Genomic DNA, 22,295 nt, shown 5'->3' on the forward strand with positions numbered 1-22,295 from the left:
CAAGCCGTGGTTCACAAATCTGGTTCCAAAGTGGATTTCCAGGTCTCATCACTAGAAATTTGGACTTCATAATTCTAGGGTGGAATTTGAGCACCATTGTTGCCAATTTTAGTTAAGTTCCCCAGGAACACTGATGCTGGCCTTTGAGTCCCCCGTTGAGAAGACACTTACCTGAAGTACCTATGAGGACATTTATTTCCTTTCACAACCTAAGATAATACAAAACTGATCCAGAATCTGCTCTTCTTTTATCGTCAAAATGCAAAGAACACAGTACTTAGCTATCAGAAAAAGGCTGCACTAACATGGGAGGAAGGGAAAATATGGAGGTTTGAGGAAAAAAAGGAGCATCAGCTGTAAATGTCACAAGTGCACAGTCCTGGGAAATGGGCCACCTGATATCCAAGCTCATTATCTTTCCGCAATAAATTGCCATGTACATGCATCAAAGGCACTGACGCTAGCAATCTTTTTCTCCTTCGCCTGTCAATGCAGTTATTAAAACTACATTGCCACTCATTTTCATTCTTCTGTTCAATTCGTCACCCAGACCAAGAGGTCCACCACAATCAATTCTATCACACACTTTCTTATAGCTCCTTGTCTGATAATGAAGTAGGCAAAAGATTCAGGACTTACTTAAAAAATGTATTTCATTTTATACTTCAGATGAATTTCAGGAAAGATTCTTTTGCAAGTGGCTTGCCATTAATAATTGCTGGGTGGATGGATGAAAAGTTGAATTGAATTGAATTATTGTATATATTCACAAATTACTACTTTCAGATCAAATCATATTTTCAGTACAGCTAACAGTGAGTCAATTGTTAAAGGAAACCCATAGTGAACACTTTTGAAAAGTGAAGTTGAGTTTTTCTATTTTCTTTTTTTAGTAAGGAGAACAATTCTACCATAATGTATCTTTATTAACCTTTTATTTTGAAATAATGTTGGATTACAAAAAATCTTGCAAAAGTAGCTCAAAGAGCTCCTTTATGTCTCCATTTAAGTGTTAACATTCCTGAGCTCACGGAGAGTAAGCTGAAAAGGTGGTGTCCTTGTGTTTGTCAGTTGTCCCTTGCTGTGACAAAATGCTGGAGATAAACAACTTAAAGGGGAGGAAAGGTTGATTTGGGTTCATGGTCTCAGTCCATAGTCGGTTCGCCTATTGCTTTGGGCCTGTACATCATGGCAGGAACCCAGGGCAGAGGAGGACTATTTACTTCATCATCAGGAACACAGAAAGGGGCCAGGTCTGGCATTCAAGGGAATGCCCCAGTGACCTAATTTCTTTCCACTAGGTCCCATCTTCTCAAGGGCCCACACCTCCCAATAGTTCCAGGGACTGTGGACCAAATTTCCAATACATGGGCCTACGGACACATTCCAGATCCAACCGATGGTACACTTTGACCTCTTCATACTTTAGTGTGTGCTTCCTGAAAGCAAGGACACTCTCCTGAATGACTAGAGAACGATCTCTACATCAGAAATGTAACAGGGATCTAATTTAATCCTTCTTACTTAGAGACTCTATTGAAACTGCACTGATTAGGCCATTAATGTCATCAACAGGTCTTGGATCCCATTCAAGATTACCAGCTGCATTTAGTTGCCTTGTCGCGTTAGTCACAGAACAACCTTTACTTTCCTGGTCTTGACATTTTTAAAAGAGAACAGGCCAGTTACCTGACTTTCTCTCCATTTGCATTTGTCTGATGTTTTCTCATGACTCATATTTATGCATAAGAAGCAGTGACGGAAGAAGCATGGTGAAAAGGAAACTTTCAACCTCTGGAAACTTATGAATGAAGAAAATCCAGTTCACCCATTCTTAAAGGTAGTTAGGTCTCCCCACCCCACACAAAATACAACTTAAATTCTCCATACGGATAACATTGATGTTGCACCCAGATCCCCTGGTTACCATTCGGTACCAATAATCTTGTCGCACCTCCATCCACAGCTTCCTACATCTTCGAACATCAAATTTCAAAACTCCCACATTGAAGAAAAATGGTCAGCTCAAGTTATCCTTCCTCACTTTGTCTTCAACTTTTTGTCTTATTTCCCAAAATAGCTGTCTGAGCATTCTCAGAAGCCCTTTTGCAGTATTTTAAGATAAGGACAAACACAAAAACACTCCAAAGACAGCGTGTGGTGTAAATGTTGAATAAATAAAAATGACGAGGTTAGTAACAGTATCACTGATGATCACATCACGGTGGCCCATTTTAATTTAGAGGGCGCCAGCTACACGTCAGTGAGGGATTCAAATGCTACCAGGCACAACACCCCGGCCAGAAATCCCTAAGATCACCTTGACGCCACTAAACTTTCCCTACCAGGACAGCTAAAACTGATGAAAGGGATCTCCGCCTGGTTGAATCAGTCTCTCAGCAGCTACTAGAGCGCCAGGAATCTCCAGATTTGTTTTTCCCCCGGTGAACTCCGGTCCGCACCTTCCGCGGCTCTGGAAACAGGTGAGCCGAGCGGCGGCGCCCTTGGTACGTGCTCAGGTGACTCGGCCCCGCCCCAGCCGCCCGCCCCTCCTTGCACGGTGCGGACCGGGACCCAGGTGCCGGCGCCCAGGTGCGCAGGGCGCGGGGCTGCAGCTCCGCTCGGCACCCGACAGCGGGCGCCGCTGCAGCAGTTCGCCGGCGGCAGAGCGGAGCGGCTCCGCGAGTTGGGGCAGCTCCTCGCGCTCGGCCCTGCTCGGCGGCCAGAGCTCCGCCCGGGCGTCGGGTTCCCACAGCTGCGGGAGCCGGCGGGCGCCGAGGGGGCGGACCCACCTCCGCGCAGCCCGCCGGCCCCGGGCGGGCAGAGGCAGGCGAAGCGCGAGTGCGGGAGAGCGCGGAGAGCCAGGCCCGCCCGGAGCGCGCTGGAGACACCCCGAGCGCCCCGCGCCCTGGCACCATGCGACCCGCCGCGCCTCCTCGCGGGCCCGGGGCTTCGCTGTCCGCTCGCTGAATCCCTGCGCTCGCCACCACGGAAAGTCGAAAAGAGGAGGCGAGACATTGGAGGGCAGCGCGGAGACGGACTAGACTTCCCCTCCGCCCCCAGGAGGTTGCGGGTTCCCGGTTCCCTGGGCTTCTCTAGCTTTATCATGACCCTGGCGCAAGCTTGGCTTTAAGAGAAATTGAGAAGCGAAGAGAGTCAAGGCAATTCTTTGGTTGCTAAGGTAATTGTAGTTGTGACTGGAAACAAACGGGGGAAAAGATGGTTTGAAACAGCACCCCTCCACACACACACACACACACACCCATTCATATGTGTTGATTTCATCTCCTGGGTGTGGGTGCTTGTCCATTTCAGATGCGTGACAGGTGCCGGTGTGTGTCTGCAGTTTGGGACTGTGGAAGAGGAGCTTACATAAGTGGTTAGACAAGCTGGCGAGCGGACTTGTGTGGGATGGGTGCAGGTCTGCATATAAATCATGTTCCTGGGTTTCTGGGTGTGAAGCGCTCACCGACCAGGACGAGGGTGCAGAGCGAAGGTGCTTAAAGGTTCTTCCAAGTCGTCCGATTTTGTCATCCCAGGTAGGGCGATTTGCCTCAAAAGTGGACCTTCATTAACTTTTTCTCTGACTAAGCTCGCCCCTTTGTGATTTGCAAGAGAAGGCGGCGAGTCTCCGTGGTGAGGTGTGGAAGGCAGGGGCGGGTGGTGAGTTCTGTTATTTGGGACCTGCCTTAGGAAAGGAAAAGGTAGGTATTCTTGGCTCTGAGAGGATGTCAAGTAAATTGATTATGTGTAGAGACCCTGTTTACAGTCATTGTTAGGCTGCATAAAAAGTGGCCCAGAGAGGTGGGGAAAGTGACCCAGAAAATTGAATTTTGTTCAGAATGAAAGCTGCTGTATTTTGGGTTTTAATTTGATGGAGAAGGAACATGATTTTCTTTCATTGAGACGAGTGGCATTTCTATACTACAAATTGAAGATATTTTGAATCTTGGTGTTGGCTTGGAATTGTTCCCTCAGCGTTTATCAATGCTTAGGAGTTGGATTTTCAGGTAAGTTCTGATCAATGCCTTTTAGCAGCTCCAAAGTAAACTGTAAAAATCATCAGGATGACATAAAACCCAACAGTGGACCTTCTCTCTCCAGAGAGGATGAGAAATAGATGAATGAGCTTGTATCAGAATGGCATTAGAGAATGGGCTACAAGTTTGTGCATGATCTGTCAAAAATTGTTAGACTGAAATGAAATAGTTAAGGTTTAGCTCCGTATGTTGACAAGATGACTTTTCTAGAATAATTTTCATATGGAATGGGAACTGGGCTGTTGGTGGGAAACCTTCCAAGTTGTACAGTCTTTATTCTCATTCTTCATTTTTAAATTTTGCAATGGGAAGGACTACCCTGCAAAAGAAAGTGGAGGGTTGAGGGAATTCAGAGATTTATTTTTAGAGAGACACCTTTGTAAACCAAAGCTTGTTTGCTGAACCAGCAAAACCAGGAACACAGATTCTTTTTGAGTTCTCTGTTATTCTTAAGGTTAATTGTTGTGTAAATATAGTGACCTCATGGACTATAAACTATATGGAGAGAGTTTACCCTCAATACCTGAAAGAGTCTGCAAATTCTAGAAATGTCAACAATTGCAGGGTATTTTGATGAAGGAGATGGCTACTGGTGTTTCCTTTCCTATATTCATTCCATTGGCTCTTAACTTTACTTCCTGTTTCCTTTTAGAAATTTCAATTAACATTCACTGAATTTGTACTGCTGAGAGTTTCAGTAAAACAATGTTAGTGTTTTTTTGAGGCAATCAATATGTCTTATCCAGTGAAAAATTCCAAAAATGACAATGCTTTTGTGAAAGAAATGTTTCTTCAGCTGAGTCCAACTTATTTATCTGTGATTTGTGGATGAAATAGCCAACTAAATATATTTTAAGTGAGCAAACATTTCTTGAAAAAGAAAAACATAAAAGATATTTTGGATGTTGGAATTTGCCAGAAATTTCGAATGTCTTATTGTCCCTCAGGGACTGAATTTTATGTGAAAGTAGGATCATTTTGTTTCTTATCTCTCCGATCTTCTCCCATGCATTTTATCCCCTGAACTCTGAAGACTTTGCCAGGAATTGCTGAACATTTCATTTTATGCCAGGGGTTAAGCATCAGAGAGATATGAATAAGGAGCCATGTGTCACATAAACGCTTTTGAAAAGGGATGTGCTCTGAGATCTCAGTACTGGGATTATTTTTTTTTTCCTTTAGCTTCAGTTAGTTTGTCTTAATTCTTAGTGCTTTGAACCTAGGAATGCATTTAACCTCTTTATTTTGAGGGCTAGCTGGAAGGAATATATTTACTGAATCTCATCTTCACTGTAACATATGGCATGATATAAATAATTACTACATACACATTATCCTGCTGCATGGAAAGAAACAGAAATACAAAATACAAAATAAATCTGCATATTGAGTGATATGGCTATAACATTTCCAAAAGCATTTTTCCTTCTTTTTCTTTTCCTGAATATAAAAGTAGTATCTTGGTATTGGGAAAAATTCAGGAAAATACAAAGGAAAAAAAAAAAGAGAAAGATTTTCTGTAATTCCCACAGATGATGAACCATCACTAACATTTCTTTGAATTGTACATTCTTTTAGATATTAGTCACATCTTCATTGAATTTCTACCCTTCCCCCACAGAATCTTCAAATCTTATAAATAGAAATTGGATATATATTAAAGGTTTGGGAAATTACTTCTAGTTTACTGGATGATTTTGATAGATCACCTTTTAATTTTTATTAGTGGCCCTATTTCAAAGAGTACTAATTCTCTTTCTCTACTCTCTGAAAATCAGTGTTTGCCTTTTTGGGGCTAGTTTATACATGGAGCTCCCCATCAGATTTACACAGTGAAGCACCAGAAAAGAAGTAGAAAGAGCAGTTGCCATTTGGGTGGGAGACCTGAGTTTTGATTGCAATTTTGCCATCAATTTCTCATGTGGCCCCGAGACCCCTGTTTCCTCAAAAGGACAAAGATACTTTATGATTTGGCTCCTTGAGCTCATGATAGATGTGTTGCTTTGACATTTGAGGAGGGTGATCTTTGCAGAGGGCTTATTCAGACAGACAGTTGACCTGGAGTGGGGCCCAAGAGTTTACATTTCTAACCAGTCTGCAGATGATGCTGATCCTGCTGACCTGGGTACCACATAGAACTAGAGAAGAAATTCCTTGGAGCTAAAAGTCCTGTTTCACTTGTTTTTTTAATTTTTTTTTATTTTTGCATCCATCTATCACATGCCCAGCCATGTACCTGCCAATAGGTATTCAGGAAAAATTTATTGAATCAGTATCAATTTTTTTTCCCATGGGGAAAACTTTTTGAACTAGTCAAGAGAATCATCATCCAGAATTTGAAACCATAATGACTGTATAATAAGAGTATTTATCAGTCATGAAACCCAGTTCTTTAAACTGCATGGAGAACAAAAATGCTTACAAGTAGACAGTTAAAATGGACATTAAACCTATTGAGTTATGTTAAATAACTAGGAGTACCTGCTTGAGTTGTCACAAACCACAAAGCACACCAAATGCTTCTCAGTTACCTCTCTGAGACCTATGAGAGGCAATTCATTTTTTGCCACATAGAGTTGGCCTTCCACACATGGGTTTTGCATCTGTCCATTCAACGAACTGCAAATCAAAAATATTCAGAAAAAAATTGAATTTGTATTAAACATGTACCAACTTTTTCTTTTATCATTATTCCCTAAACAATATAACTACTATGAATATAACATTTGTATCAGTACCACTATCATAGAGATGATTTGGAGTGTAGGAAAGAATGTGTGATGGTTAGATGCAAGCATACCATTTTGTATAAGGGATGTGAGCATCCAGGATTTTGATATCTTGGGAATCCTAGAACTCATTCCCCACAGATTAGCTTACCAAAGGGTGGCTGTAGCAGGGGAAGTACCCTGATAATGACCCTAACTACTGAAACAGTCAGAAAAGCAAGCAATGATACCCCTGCTGTCATCCCACCCCCAAAAAGGCAAAACAATAGTTATTAGAGCCCCATGGCCATTCTGTAAGATTGAGTAAACTAAGACACAGAGAAACAAATTAACCTACATAAATCCACCAGGCTAGTAAGTGGCAGCATGAGAAATCAGAACCAGGCCTTCCAGATCAGAACTGGGGGGAGGGGGCTTTCTTTACCATGTCCCTCTACTGACATTGAGCAAGCATTTGATAGCTAGGAGATCTCAGCTGGCTGAAATGCCTTAGAATTTTTGATCATCCTTGTGGGGATACGTTTTGAATAAAAAAATTAATCTTTTTTTGTACTTATTTCTTGTTTGGGGGGGTTTGTATTTATTTCTTAGATTCATAGGGTAGGAAAAATATCCACTTTTATGCATGGAAACTTAAAAAAAATGCAAATACTTGACTATGGACAAGCTAGATGCTCCTTTAACCATTGCTATTAAAATGAGTTATGGGGACTGTCTTGGCTTCTCTAAATACTTTGGTAAAACCTTCAAAGGAAAAGCCACTTTCACGTTTGTCCATAGTTGAGTTTTGTTACTTACTAGTATATCCCTCCTGCAAAGACTGTTTTCTTGCCCAAGTGGAAGTGCTCATTATACAGACCCTGATGAGATGAGGTGTTCTATGAGGATGTCAGCTAGTGGAGGCCTTCTTTGGAAATTCCTGGGACATCTATGACCCTGTAACCCGGAGCTCAGACAGTACCACTATCATTTGCTCTTAAAGAAGTACCACAGGCATCATCTAAAAACCCTATTCATCATGTTTCTGACATCAACTTTCTCATCTGTAAAATAAGAATAAAAACTCTGCCTCTTGAGTAGGTGTGACTGTGAGGACTCGCTGTCAGTCTAGCATTTGAAGAACTCCAAGTCCCTCTGAGAGAATCCTGCTCCACGGTTATAAAACTGGGTTTTGAGGAGGTTGTAGGAAGCAAGTGGCCTAGACATTTAAAAGGAGAGGGCCAAATAGGGCAGGTCTCCTTTGCAATAGGCAAAGACGCTACATAAGCCTGAGGGTCATTAATACCAGAAGGAAGAGAAGAGTCAACAAGGGGACTCTGCTACCTTGATACTTCTTGAGCCAGATTATGACCACACCTGGAGCAAGTCCATGTTTTTTTTCCCTTTTCTCTATATCCTTGGCATTTCTTATGATGCTTGGCAGATAGTAGGAGTTTGGTAAATGTTGACTGAGTTATTGATGTTCAGAGTGGAGGTGGGGGAAGAAATGGGAGGAAGGAGGGGTTAGTGTTGGTGTGGAATAACACCAGTATGGGTTAAGCATGCAGCAAAGGGCTTGGTCATGGATGAAGAGTATGAGTGGTTAAAAGTCATTTCTTGCTTGATTTTACCTGGCTAGATCCAGGTCCATGATATAGTGAGATCCTCATTCTCATTTGTAATTATGCACGAATTGTGCCTCTCTCACTGGGCTGTGGTCTATTTGTCTGCTTTTTTTTTTTTTTTTTTTTTTGGTCCTAATTTGATCACCATCTCCAGTACAAGGCTACACACATACTAAATGCTTGATTAAAAATTAGTTACTTATGCAAAAGCTGCGCAGCCTACAAAGCAGTGGATCTGTCATATAGTGGAGGACTGATCTTAAAAAACAATAACCGGCATCTGTACAGCTTTTGTAGATCAAAGCTTTTCCCAGGAGTTAGGGAGCATTTTCCCCATTTTACAGGTGAGAAAACTGAAGGTGAGAAACAGGTTTGGCCATTTGCTGCAGGTTTGATAGTTACCAAATGAAGAAGCCAGCATTTAAACTTGGATCTTATCTGATCCCAAAGTTCTGAGTCTCTCTGAAATATCACAAGGTAGGGAATAAAGAGAGACAGCTTTCATCATCTTGGAGAGATGATAGAAATGAATATAAAATCAACAAGAAAGACTGATAAGTGATTGGGAAAAATGCATAGAGCAAATAAACGATAAGGCAAGCAGGGTACCTTTCCAGTCGGAGAGAGAATATGTCAGATCTGGAAGAGAAAAGCTTTAGGAAATAGGAAGGAGATAGAGGGAGAGAGAAAGAAAGAAAGAAAGAATATACCAAGATTATTATTATTTTTTTTAGGTGAGAAGTGTTAATAATAATTGGTTATTAAGCCAATTGTTTACTTCCAGAGTAAGAATTGACATAATGGGCTGGATGTAGCTTCGTGGTAGGACTTGCCTAGAATACAGGGGACTGACCCTGGGATCAATTTCCAGCATTAACAACAATAACAACCAAATAGACAAATAGACAAAAAACCCAAAATGCAAAGTTCAGAGTCATCCCAGACAACTCTAACCCCTGTCCCTGTTCATTGCTCTGTCTTTCCCAGCTCTTTCTCTGCAGAACTTTGCCACCAGGACTTTGTATTATTATCTTCATTTACATATCATCTGTCTCCTTCCTTTAGTATGCACATTCCAGCAGAGCAGGTATTCTGTTTTATTCCCTCCTATAACTTCAGCATCTGTTGCAGATTCTGGTTTACAGTAATTGAGAATGATTTGTGGAGTCAAGGAAGGAAGAAAAAAGCATTAGGAGATGAATTGCAATCTCAAGTCCTTAATAGGACCAGTTAGGTGAAGCAAATGGGAGAAACAAGTGTAGTTTCTGTCACAAGAGTAACTTACATTGTAATTTTCTTTTAACATCCTTTGTGTTAAATATGTAGAAAGTTTTATTCTCAGAAAGAAAAACATTTATACCCATTTTTTTTTTTCTTGAAACATGGGCCCTCTGACACCTGTTCTAAAGAGACATGGGTGTCCAATAACACTTCCTTTTTTCCTAACAATTACCGATGTGTGATGATAAATGGCAACTGGGGCTGGACCCCAGGTCTGGGAGGGCATTAGGGATGGGTGAGGCCTGAGTATGTGGCCTCGTATTGGAGATGGTGATAAAATCATGACAGAAACAGGGCTGCTCAGAAAGGCTTGTTATTGTCATATTTTAATCCATTTTTAATCATTAATTAATTCTAATTAGAAAAACATAATGTCGATCTGCACTGACCAATCCAAGAGAAACACTCGAGCTGACTACATTTGATCTGTGTGACCTCTCTAGAAAAATAGGCCACAATTAAAAAAAAAAATCCAATGTATTTCTCTCCTAAACTGCTACGTAAGTGCTACCACGTTACAGATTCCAAACCAAGCAGGAAGACGCCCTCATTCTGCTGACCATACATCCTAATACAAAGACTGATTCAGCAGCTGGTCAAAATAGAAAGGACGCCTTCACAAAGAATAAGTGTATTGATTATATTTTAGATTTTTTTTAAGGGGAAGGTACTTTCATTTTCAGTACAACAGGTAGTGTAGGGACTTACCTGCTGGCGTTTGCCCACAGCCAGGGGTACGTGACATGAGAAAAAAAGTAGATTAGCAGTATTGATCTGCATTCTTCCCAGATGCAGAATAGAATAGAGCTGAGAAATTTGATTGCTCTGGGGGCACTACTGAAAGAGTGTATCTGAAGACAGTCTGTGGAATGCATGATCGGCTCTTCACGGACTTGGGGAGGTTCCCCATCCCAGGTCACAGTGAGCCTATGATCTGTGCTGTTTTTCTCTGCTCCTTGTCCTGCTGGTCCACATGAGGTCATAAAGTCTCACAACCAAAGACCCTTTTCTAGGTGATGGTTAATCAGATAGGGCTCTTGTGTTCAGGAAGCTTGCAGTTTTGTGGGAGATAAAAGGGAAACAGCCTGGTAAGGAAGGCACATGTAAATGGAATGAGGAAGATTCCTTCCCACTGAGGACTTTCTCCAGAGGTCTTGAGCGAATGATCCAGGCCTTGGAGGACTGTCAAGTGTGGGGCCTATGGGATGGGGCCAGGGGCTGGGTGGGCAGGAGTGCACTTGAGGCATTTCAGTGCAAATCAAAGGATAGGAGTGATCACGTAAAAGCAGTGTGCAGAGAATACTTAGTACACCCTGCAGAGGGTCAGATCCTTAAAAACCTTTCTGGCAGAAGTCTGCACGGAGGAACTTAAAACTTGAGTGAAAACAGGGATGAGGGAAGTCTTGGTTGAAGGCAAAAGTGTTTAATAAGTACTTGTTGTTCCCTGAAAGTAAAAGGGAGAAAACAAAGGTAGATGATGAGTGGCACTTCCTCCCCTGGGTTGGTGGGATAGGCCACAGTGAATCTTGTGGCTTCTGGTTTCCTGGATCCCACTCCCATGCATGAAATGCTTGCTGGTGGTTTTGTTTACAGCCAAAGCACAATTCCCAGTACATATGCATGTCCCCCCCCCCCACCATGTTAGGCTCTGGCCAAAGGTTCACTGCCTTTCAGACCTTTGGACATGGAGGGGTTGACTGCTGACGCCTAAGTCTCTCTGTGGCTCCAGGGTAAAATGGATGAGTCGTTGGATGAGCTTGATTTAACTTACTTGGCATGACTGGTTAGGAAGTCCTCAGAAATCTCACCCCAATGCATAGGGTATTTAGCATCATGCCAAAGCATATGCTGTCAATTTCAGGTTTGTATTTTTTTTTTTTTTTTGGCTTCCTTTAGCTTTCAAAAACTTCTCTGCAAAAGCCACTTCCCCTGCCTGCCATCTGCCATACAACCCCCCTCTCCCACTTCAAAGGAATCTGTTTCTGATCCCCAGTTTCCTTTATTTTCTAATACCCCTTAACAGGGATGACCAGTTGGCTCTTCAATAATGTATTTGAAAAGAGACTGGTTTAAGTTGAATTTTGCTTATTGGGAGTTTTTGGCTGGGGAAAGTTCTCTGTGGTTGAGGTTAGCCATTTTGTTGGATATGTGAAGATGAAAAGTGATTGATAAGACTAGAAATGCAAATTGAAGACCAGTCTAAGGAGGGATATGCATGCCTCAGACATATGATAAGGGTGGTGATGATGGCGATTCAGAGTTTTCTTGGATCAGGACCTTCCCACCAAACAAAACCCCAATAATACCCCAACTGAAAATTTATACATCTCAAAAATACGTTTATCTGGCCATATACCTGAGAATTCAGGTATGGCTGCGTCCAGGGCTTAAATGATCCCACCGGCACTCTTACTTGATGCTTGGTCTTCTTGACTTCCTCCTTCTGTGACACTAAAGAAAAAGAAAATGGTCACTAATGTCCCTATACTCAAACCATGACTCGCTTCTTAGGGAAGGGATCTTCCTTCTTCCAGTGTCCTTGTCTCAGTCTCAGGGAAGGGCTTTGGTCCTAATTAGTCACATGACTAGGTTGGTCCAGTCTGTGCGTCCAAAGATCAAGCACATTCTGGCCAGGTCAGGTCACAGCCCCGTCCTTCTTTTCTAGAAGCAGCAAATTTGCTGTGAAATGGAATGGACAACCAGAAATGAAAACTGCCTCAATCTTCTAAAATTTTTATTGCAGGACAGTAAAAAAAAGTAAGAGTGGATGCCGAGAATTTCAGCCACTGTGGGAGCACTAATATAAGTTAATTCTTGCAAAGCCTTCCTTTAATTGCTGTTCTCCATTTCATTCTGCTCTCATTCAGTGAGGGTCGCGTCTATACCTACTGCAGGTGTAGCCAGTGGTGACGAACACCACCTCTGCTCCCTCACCACCCCTCTAACCTCAACCCTGTTTTGATACCACTGTTTGCATTGCTCTCCATGGGACAGCGCAAGTGCCACCCTGAGAAAAAGACATTGCACCCTTATTCCATTTATTTAGATCTGCATTTATTTACCTTCTTTGATTTTAATCAGACAAGTCTATTAAAGTATAACATTTATAGAAGAGCACACAAATCACCACCTCATGAATTTTCAAACAATAAAAACACATCCATGATATTTCTCCCAGATCATGAAATAGAATATTATCATTTCTCCCCACCAAACCTACCCATAAACATACACCCTGTTTCTCCAATGGTAATCATTAATCTGATTTCTAACACATCAGCCTTCTTGTTTTTGAAGTATATGAAATATTGATATGTATGTACTCTTTTTTTCTGGCTTCTTGTGTACAATGTTTAAGAGATTCATTCATCTCTACTTTTTCTACTGCTCTGAAATGTCACCTTTGTTATCAATCAGTAATTTATTCATTTTTATTGCTGCCCATCATTCTACTTTGTGATATTCTGAATATAGTTATTTATAAGGGATATTTTTAGTTTAGGCACATTATGAATAGTACTACTACAGTCATTTTTTGCATATAGCTTTATGCATATCAGGAATGCAATTCTGTTTGGTATACCTCTGAGAGTGGATTGCTGGGTCATAGAACATGCTCATGTTCAGATTTAGTGGGTCCTTACAAAGAGTTTTCCTAAGTGGTTGTACCAGTTTATGCTCCTATCATCAGTTGATGAGTATTCTGTTTCTCCATATGAAAGACTGGGATTGTCAAGCTTTTGAATTTTAGATATTCTGGTGTATATCTCGTGGTATCTCATGGTTTTAATTTGCATTTCTCTGATGACTAATGATGTGCCTTTTAAATATTTTGTTTTGGTCATTTTTAATAATGTCTTACTAAGTTGCCGAGGTTAACCTTGTGTTTGCCAACCTACTGCCTTAGCCTGCAAGATGGCTGGGATTACCACCGCTGGCTGATTGTAGACACCCCCCTCCCCAATTTGTCTTTTGTAATGCCTGTTCAAGTTGATTGCCTAGTTTTCTATTAATTGTCTATTCAGTGGAGTTGTAGTTTTCTTTTTTCTTTCTTCTGCAGCGCCAGGGATAGAACCCAGGGCTCTGTTCATGCTATGCAGGTGCTCTAACCCTGAATTAAATGCTATCCCAAGATTCTTCTTTTTTAAAAAATAAAATTTCTAATAAAAATAGTTTTACTCATCATTTGTATTTAAGAGACCTTTTCCTATTTGTATTTAAGATACCTATACCTATCTCCATGGTTCACTTTTCAGTCTATTTTGATGAGTAGGAGATCTTACTATAAATACAACTCAATTTATCAGTCTCTTCCTGTGTTGCTTATTATTTTCTTGGCCTTCATAAGATAATGTCAGATAACCACTCTATTTTAATTTATAGATGATCTATTGTTTTGCCTTTTGGTGTCAAAAATTCCACCTGGGCTTGATTTTGGTCTAAGATGAGGGAAAAACATGCATATTTATTTTGGTTTTGGATTTCCAGTTAAACCAGTGCCATGTATTTAAAATTCTCTCCTTTTTCTACTGCTCTGAAATGTCACCTTTGTTATCAATCAGGTGACCACACTTAAATAGGTCTCTCTCTGTGCTTCCTAGTTTCTCTTGATCTATCCTAGTGCTGCCTTAATTATAGGGAGTCTTGCTATCCAGTAGCGTTATGTCCTCCCACCCTGTTCTTATTGAAGAATAGCTTATTCCTGGTCATTTGCATTACTGTATACATTTTATAATTGTCTTTTTTTTTGGGGGGGGGTACCAGGGATTGAACTCAGGGGCACTTGACCACTGAGCTACATCCTCAGCCCTATTTTGTATTTCATTTAGAGACGGGGTCTCACTGAGTTGCTTAGCGCTTTGTTTTTGCTGAGGCTGGCTTTGAACTCATGATCTTCTGCCATAGCCTCTGGGATTATAGGTGTGTGCCACTGTGCCCAGCTATAATTGTCTTTTGATAGGATTTTGATTGAGATCGCATTAAGTCTTCGGCCCAAATTTAAAGTAAATTAACACCATTACCTTGTTTGCCATTTCAGTCTGTTAATATGATTTATCGCTTCATTCATTTAGATCTTTCCTTTCTGTTAGTATTTTCATATCCCTCTATGTTGTAAAGATATTGGGCATCTTTCAAAATGATATACTCCTAGTGTTTGAAATTTATTTTTGCATTTATAAATATCTTTACAAAGCTATCATTTTCTGGGCATTTGGAGCATTTGTTGCTGATATATGGAAGTACAACCGAGTTTCAGATGTTTACCTTGTATACAGTGACTTTGCTAAATTCAGTTCTTAATTCTAGTAGTTCTGTGAAGATTTTTATTCATATTTTTTTGCACACAATTGAATTAACTTGCAAAACAATTTACATTTTTCTCTTTCTAATTAGTGTGACTTTTATTTCTTTTTCTTGCCTGTTGAATTGCCCAAAACCTTTAATACAATAGAAGTGAGAGTGAGTATCCTCATTTTATTTCTGATCTCTGTGGGAAAGTTTTACAATTTGACTCTTAGATATTATGGTTACTGTAGGTGTTTTGCAAATGTCCCCTGTCAGATTAAGTAAGTTCCCGAACACTCAAAATTCTCTTGAGAATATTTTCATGATTTGATGTTGAATTCGACTCAATACCTTGAAGCAATAGCTACGTGGACTATCAGTCTCACCTCTGTGCTTCCCTTTTCTTTTGGATCTTGATCCCGCATGTCCCACTGCGCTGGGAACTTCTATATTCTTTCCAGCTTTTCAAATGGTTCTTGAGGGATAGACTTTTACAAGGTAGCTCCCCATTGTAGGAAGTGGTCCATTCTAATTGTACTATTTTTGTCTTCCATCTACACGGTATGAGTAAAACTGTAAAACAACCCCCTAGGAACCTATTCAGTTGTTATTTCTTTGACTTATATTGCTTCTGGCTGGTGAGCTTTATGAAGAGATTTTTCTTTTGTTAAGTTTTGCGCTGCTCCAGGGGTGTGCATTATAGGGTCCTAGAAGAGATGTCCTCTGTATTACATTTAAATGCTTAGTTTTAAGAGCTAATCAGACTGATTTTTACCTGTTCTTTAAAAAAGGAAAGAAAACAATGAGATCCCAAGAAATAAAGCTGACATTCTTAAAAAAAAAAAAAAAAAAGAAAAAACCAATAGGAGTGCTTTTCAGCTTGGGTCCCCTGGGAACATGTCATCCTCTTCATTTCTTAGTCATCCCCTTTTTGTGTATCAAAATTGGCAAAGCTTCTCTGTCACTCCTACTTCTTCTCTAGCAGTCATACTATCTTTCATATGAAATGAGAAAAATAAAATGTTACTTCTGCAGTGTCTGTCGTCAGTAGTATTAGCAACTCAGATCTTAGAACCCATACTTACAAAATTTAAGAGGAGAAGCATTAGATAGCTCAAGACCCAAGTTCTAATGCTGTTTCTGCTATTAACCAACAGGGTGATATTAGAATTCCACTTGAACTTCCCAGAACTTAGTGTCATCCTCTGAAAAATAAAGTTCTTGGACTTTTTCCCCCAGACAGAAATTTTTTTTAATGTGAAAGACTAAATAGTAAATATTTTGAGCTTTGTGGGCTGCACAGTTCCCGAATTATGTCATTGCATGGAAAATTCATCATAGGTAAAGAGTAAAGAAATGGGCCTTTATTTTTTTTAAATTTAAATATTTACGTTTTAGTTTTAGGTGGACACAGTATCTTTATTTTATTTTTATGTGATGCTGAGGGTCAAACCCAGTGCCTCATGCATGCTAGGTGAGCGCTCTACCACTGAGCTATAACCTCAGCCCCGAGAAATGGGCCTTTATTTATAAAACTTGATTCATGATTACAAATGCAAATTCATACAATTTTCATATGTCACAGAATCTTATCATTCTTTCAACTTTTTTCAATCCTCCTAAGAAATAAAATTTCTTGCATTCAGACCAAGAAACCATTTCTTGCATCCAGAGCATAGAAAAAACAGTCAGCAGGCTACATTCATCCCAGAGGCTCTGGTTTACTACCCATTGTGTTCCATGAATGTCAAGGGCTACTCCAGAACTCTGTTAGGCATTAGTATGCTAGTTTTTAAATTTTTTTCCTTCTGTTCCATGAACATAGTTCAAAAGAATCTATTTTTTTTAATCAGTGAAGAATAAAAAAAATAAAAGATTTTGATTTCACCTCTGTTCCTTCTCTGATGTCACTCTTTCTTTGTGTAGATTCATATTTCTGACTTATATAATTTTCCCCCAACTGAAGGACTTCTTGTAGCGTTTCTTGCATGGTAAACCTGCTGGTGATGAATTTCCTCAGTTTTTGCTTGTCTGAGAAAGTCCTATTTTCCCTCCACTTTAAAAGGATAAATTCACTAGATGAAGCATTTTCAGTGGGAGTTTTTTTTTTTCCTTTTGACATTTGAAATATTTCAATCTGCCCTCTTGTGCGGGGTCTGATGAGAAGTCTTCTATACTTTATATCCTTGTTCTTCTGTAGGTAAAGGGTCTGGCTTCTTTCAAGACTTTGTCTTTGGTTTTCTGTGGTTTGTATGTATTGGGTATTTAACCTACTTGGTGTTTTAGAATCTTCCCAGATCTGTGGTTTGCTGTATGTCATTCCTTTGTAACTTTTTCAGTCATTATGCCTTTGAATATTTCTTCTACACCTTCTCTTTCTTTGCCTGAAATTCTGATTACACTTATGTGGCGTCTTTTGATACTATTTCATGGTTCGTTCTCTCTCTCTCTCTCTCTCTCTCTCTCTCTCTCTCTCTCTCTCTCTCTCTTGGTTTAGGAATTTTTTTGTTGACCTTCAAGCTCCCTGGTTTTTTTCTTGGCCATTTTGAGTGTGCCAATGAGAACACAGAAAACATTCTTCATTTGTTACAGTGTTTTTTATTTTTAGCATTTCCTTTTTAGAGTAGTTTTTAAAGAAGAGTTCCTATTTCCTATCTCTCTGCTTTCATTACCATTTATATTTTCTATTAGAGCCCTTGACATTTTAAATCATATTGAAATTTTCTCTCAGTTAATGACACGGGTAATTCTAACATCTGTGATGTCTGAGTCTGATTCTGGTGAAGACTTGTCTATTTAGGATGTGGTTTTCTTTGCCTTTTAACATGACTGTAAGTTTCTCTAGATAGTCACCCATGATTTATTAAGTAAGAGAAACAGAGGCAAATCAGACCTTTCATGTGGGGTTTTATTTAGTCTGGTGAGGAGTCGGGCTGTGTTTAATATTTTTGGAGCTGGAAGTTGTAGGTACCAGCGGCTTTGAAGTCTGCTATTGTTTTTCTTTTTGCCTCTTCTTTGGACTTCAGGTTGCTCTAGGTACTTCTTCTTAGGGAGCTCATGTCTTGGAGGTCTTTTAGCTGTACAATCTGTTCAACTGGAGTCCTGCTGCTGTGGTGGTAAGGTATCTGTGGGAATGTACTAGAACCATGCTTAAGAGTACAAATGGAACAATTTCTCAACAACACTTTCCCCGATATGAGAAGTCAAGACAGAGAGAACACGGTGGCTCAGATGAGGGTGTCTGAAGATGGGGGACTTACCTTCTGCTGGCTTCCAGTTCCTCAGTGAATTTGAAGCAAGTCCGTCAGCTGAGACTATGTGTTAAGTTGGGCAAGAAGAAGATGAGATGGTTCAGAAAGTCAGAAAGAAACTTGGCAGGAAAATATCATAGGTTTGATGGACAGTGTCAACTACTCATCCAAAATGTTTGTGGTCGTGAACTTGAGATGAGCTGGTTGATGCCAAGACCCAGGCCAACATCATTCTAAATGGAGAAAAATTGAAAGCATTCCCTCTAAAAACTGGAACAAGACAGGGATGCCCTCTTTCACCACTTGTATTTAACATAGTTCTTGAAACTCTAGCCAGAGCAATTAGACAAATGAAAGAAATTAAAGGGATACAGATAGGAAAAGAAGAACTTAAACTATCACTATGACATGATTCTATACCTAAAGGATCCAAAAAATTTCACCAGAAAACTTCTAGAACTAATAGGAAAACTATCCCATTTATAATAGTCTAAAAAATACTTGGGAATCAACTTAATGAAAGAGGTGAAAGACCTCTACAATGAAAACTACAGAATATTAAAAAAGAAATTAAAGAAGACGTTAGAAGATGGAATGATCTCCCTTGTTCTTAGTATTGTAAAAATGACCATACTACCAAAAGCACCATACAGATTTAATGCAATTCCAAATCAAAATCCCAATGACATTCCTCATAGAAATAGAAAAGAAGCCATCATGAAATTCTTCTGGAAAAATAAGAGACCCAGAATAGCCAAAGCAATCTTTAGCAAGAAGAATGAAGCAGGTGGCATCACTATACCAGACCTTAAACTATACTACAGAGCAATAGTAACAAAAATGGTATTGGCACCAGAATAGGCTTGTAGAGCAATGGTACAGAATAGAGGACACAGAGACTAACTATATAAATACAATTATCTCATACTAGACTAAGGTGCCCAAAACATATATTGGAGAAAAGATAGCCTCTTCTGCAAATGGTGCTGGGAAAATTGGAAATCTATATGGAGCAAAATGAACTGAAACCCTTCTCACCATGCACAAAACTCAACTCAAAAGTGGATCAAGGACCTAGGAATTGGACCAGAGACCCTGTGCCTAATAGAAGAAAAAGTAGGTACAAATCTTTATCATTTCGGATTAGGCCCGACTTCCTTAACCAGACTCCTATAGTGCAAGAAGTGAAATCAAGAATCAATAAATGGGATGGATTCAAACTAAAAAGCTTCTTCTCCGCAAAAGAAACAATCAATGAGGTGAAGAGAGAGCCTACATTTGGGGAGTAATTTTTTTTAAAAGAGAGAGAGAATTTTTTTAATATTTATTTTTCAGTTTTCAGTGGACACAACATCTTTATTTTATTTTTATATGGTGCTGAGGATCGAACCCAGTGCCCTGTGCATGCCAGGTGAGCGCGTTACCGCTTGAGCCACATCCCCAGCCCCCAAATTTTTACCACACACACATCAGATAGAGCACTAATCTCTAGAATATAAAATAACTTAACACCAAAAAAAAAACCAATCAATAAATGGGCTAAAGAACTGAACAGATACTTCTCAGAAGAAGATATACTATTGATCAACAAATATATGAAAAAATGTTCAACATCTCTAGCAATTAGAGAAATGTAAATCAAAACTAAGATTTATTTCACTCTAGTCAGAATGGCAGCTATTAAGAATACAACAAGTGTTGGCAAAGATGTGGGGGAAAAGGTACACTCATACATTGCTTGTGGAACTGTAAATTGGTGCAACCAATCTGGAAAGCAGTATGGAGATTCCTTGGAAAACTGGGAATGGAACCACCATTTGACCCAGCTATCCAACTCCTCATTCTATACCCAAAGGACTTAAAAACAGCATACTACAGTGACACAGCCACATCAATGTTTATAGCAGCACAATTCACAGTAGCTAAACTGTGGAACCAATCTAGATGCCTTTCAGTAGATGAACAGATAGGGAAACTTTATTATGTATACACAATGAACATTACTCAGCATTCAAAGATAATAAAATCATGGCTTTTGCAGGTAAATGGAGGGAGTTAGAGAATCTCATGCTAAGTGAAGTAAGCCAATCCCCAAAAAACCAAAGGCCGAATGTTTTCTTTGATATGTGGATGCTGATCCATAATGGGGGTGGAGGTAGGAGAGCACAGGAGGAAAGGAGGAACTTTGGATAGGGCAAAGGGGAGGGAGGGTTAGGGTTAGGGTTGGAGGTTTGCCAGGATAGAATGAGACAGAAAGAGATAGGTGTGGGGATGGAGGATATTTGCATAAGAGTAATTATGGGTGATTATCACGTTAGAGCCATTGAGAGAAGAAAGTGAAGGCAGCAGAGGGAGATGTAGCCACGGAAAGTAAAACAACCTATAGTTTCCATAGGTTAGTGTCTAAGTAAGTTTGAAGACTGTTCGCAGTGAGTATTGGGTAAATGAGCTGGCAGGAGGGAAGGTGGGCAGAGTGGGGGTGCATGTGTTGAGATTTGTCCAGCAGAAAGGGAGGGAAATCTTTTAAGGCAGCAGTGGAGAGCCAAGGGAATGCCTCTCTTGCTTCCTGGTCTTGAGATATTTGGGGTGTGGTTACCAGAGCTGCAGTAGATGGATGTCCTCAGGGGGAAGGCAGGTTTCCACTAAGGTCACCAAAGGTCAAAATTCAGAGAGGGGGTGGAGGGACAGAGGGGCATACTATTTACAGAAGACTTTAAAGGGCAGGAAGAGTCTACAGGGAATCAGTGGGGCTGGGGGTGTCCTGAGCAGTGTGGGGTTCAGAGCCTTGGTATGAGAAGATGCCTGGATGAATTTGACCTTCAGCAGCAAATTGCAGTGACCGCGAGCGCAGGACCGTGAGAACCTCCCAGGGCCATGTAGGTTCTGTTATGTGGTGAACTTTTCACTTTTTCCTCCTAGTTTACATTTTAGGACCTTTGTTTAACATAGGGAATACAAAAACAAGTTTTTTTTTTATTTGTGGCTTCAGTAGACTAATTTGTTCAGGCTGTCAGGGAGCTGCAGCAATTGGCTAAGATGATATTTATTTATGTCTTCGGGTTGGATTAGCATGGAGAAGTCAACTTCTGACACTCTAGAAAGTAGAATGAAGGAAACTCAGATGAGTGTTAAATACTTTCTGCAGGTGGTTTCACTGGAGACTAAGACTGACAGGTTGGAAAAATTGGGCATTGGATTTAAGTCTGGGCTGGAATTTTTAGTTCCTTGGCTAAGCGGTGCAACTTTGGACAAGTCACTCTGTGGTCTCAAGTCTCCATTATTTTCTTTTCTGAAGAGTAGGAGTAATACCATCCACCTATTGCAGTTTCTGACTGAGCTGCCCAAATGATTCTAATGAGCAGGCAAGGCTGAGAACCTCTGCTATAGGGGGATTAGCATCTGTTCCATTTGACAGAAGAGCAGACAGAGACTCAGAGGCTGCCTCCACGCTGCTCATGATCACACAGTACACAAGTGATGTGGCTAGGATCGAGAGCCAGTTCTTTGACTCTAGGACCCTTGCTTTATTCATTACATTGAACTTTAATACAGGGGAAGCTGAAAGGCCCTTAGCATGCACGTCTGCCCAACGTGAGGCGATGTGGGGGTGAGATGAAGGGATCAGGTGGATGGAATCCAGGTCAGTGGTTTCCAAACCTGGCTATGCTTCCAAATCACCTGGGGAGCATTAGGGCTCTAAATCTCCAGGGACTCCCTTAGGCCTACTGGATCAGAGTTTCTAGAACATGGAAACCAGGAGTTTGCATATTAAATTCTCTCCCAGGTTATTCTTGAGGCTAATATAGTCTGGTTCCAAGGACCTACTTTTGGGAACCATTGAATTTTTCAGGTCTCAAGTCCTGAAATGATCACGTAGTTCTATCCCAGTCGAACACTGGGTGACCGGCAGTGCCACCAAAATTGGCCTTCAGCCCTACTGGTGTACTACTGGAAACACACTCGACCTGTCATTGAGCATTTGAACTTTGAGCTTATAGGAAATGTCAAGTTGGCAGACTCTGCTGCAACAGAGAGAGTTGTTTGTTCTTTAGAGCTGTTGTTCTTGCTTCTTTCCCCTGGAGGTTCCTGCCTACTCAGTCAGAT

General features: G+C 40.5%; 1 protein-coding gene across 7 annotated transcripts in view; it reads left to right on the forward strand.

Annotated features, from left to right (window-relative positions):
* The first annotated feature begins 2,293 nt into the window (after nucleotides 1–2,293).
* Rgs6 (regulator of G protein signaling 6) overlaps nucleotides 2,294–22,295 on the forward strand; it is a 586,626-nt gene continuing 566,624 nt past the window's right edge. The window contains exon 1 of one of the 7 annotated variants that reach the window (XM_040275504.2): nucleotides 2,294–2,483. The gene's annotated coding sequence lies outside the window, so the exon portion shown is untranslated. Of the gene's footprint in view, nucleotides 2,484–2,654; nucleotides 3,182–3,340; nucleotides 3,540–3,680; nucleotides 3,705–22,295 lie in introns of those variants that run through there. The other 6 variants (XM_078050459.1, XM_078050462.1, XM_078050463.1 and 3 more) reach the window with 6 other exon arrangements.

The sequence above is a fragment of the Ictidomys tridecemlineatus genome, chromosome 5 (assembly GCF_052094955.1).
Source record: "Ictidomys tridecemlineatus isolate mIctTri1 chromosome 5, mIctTri1.hap1, whole genome shotgun sequence".
NCBI lineage: Eukaryota > Metazoa > Chordata > Mammalia > Rodentia > Sciuridae > Ictidomys > Ictidomys tridecemlineatus.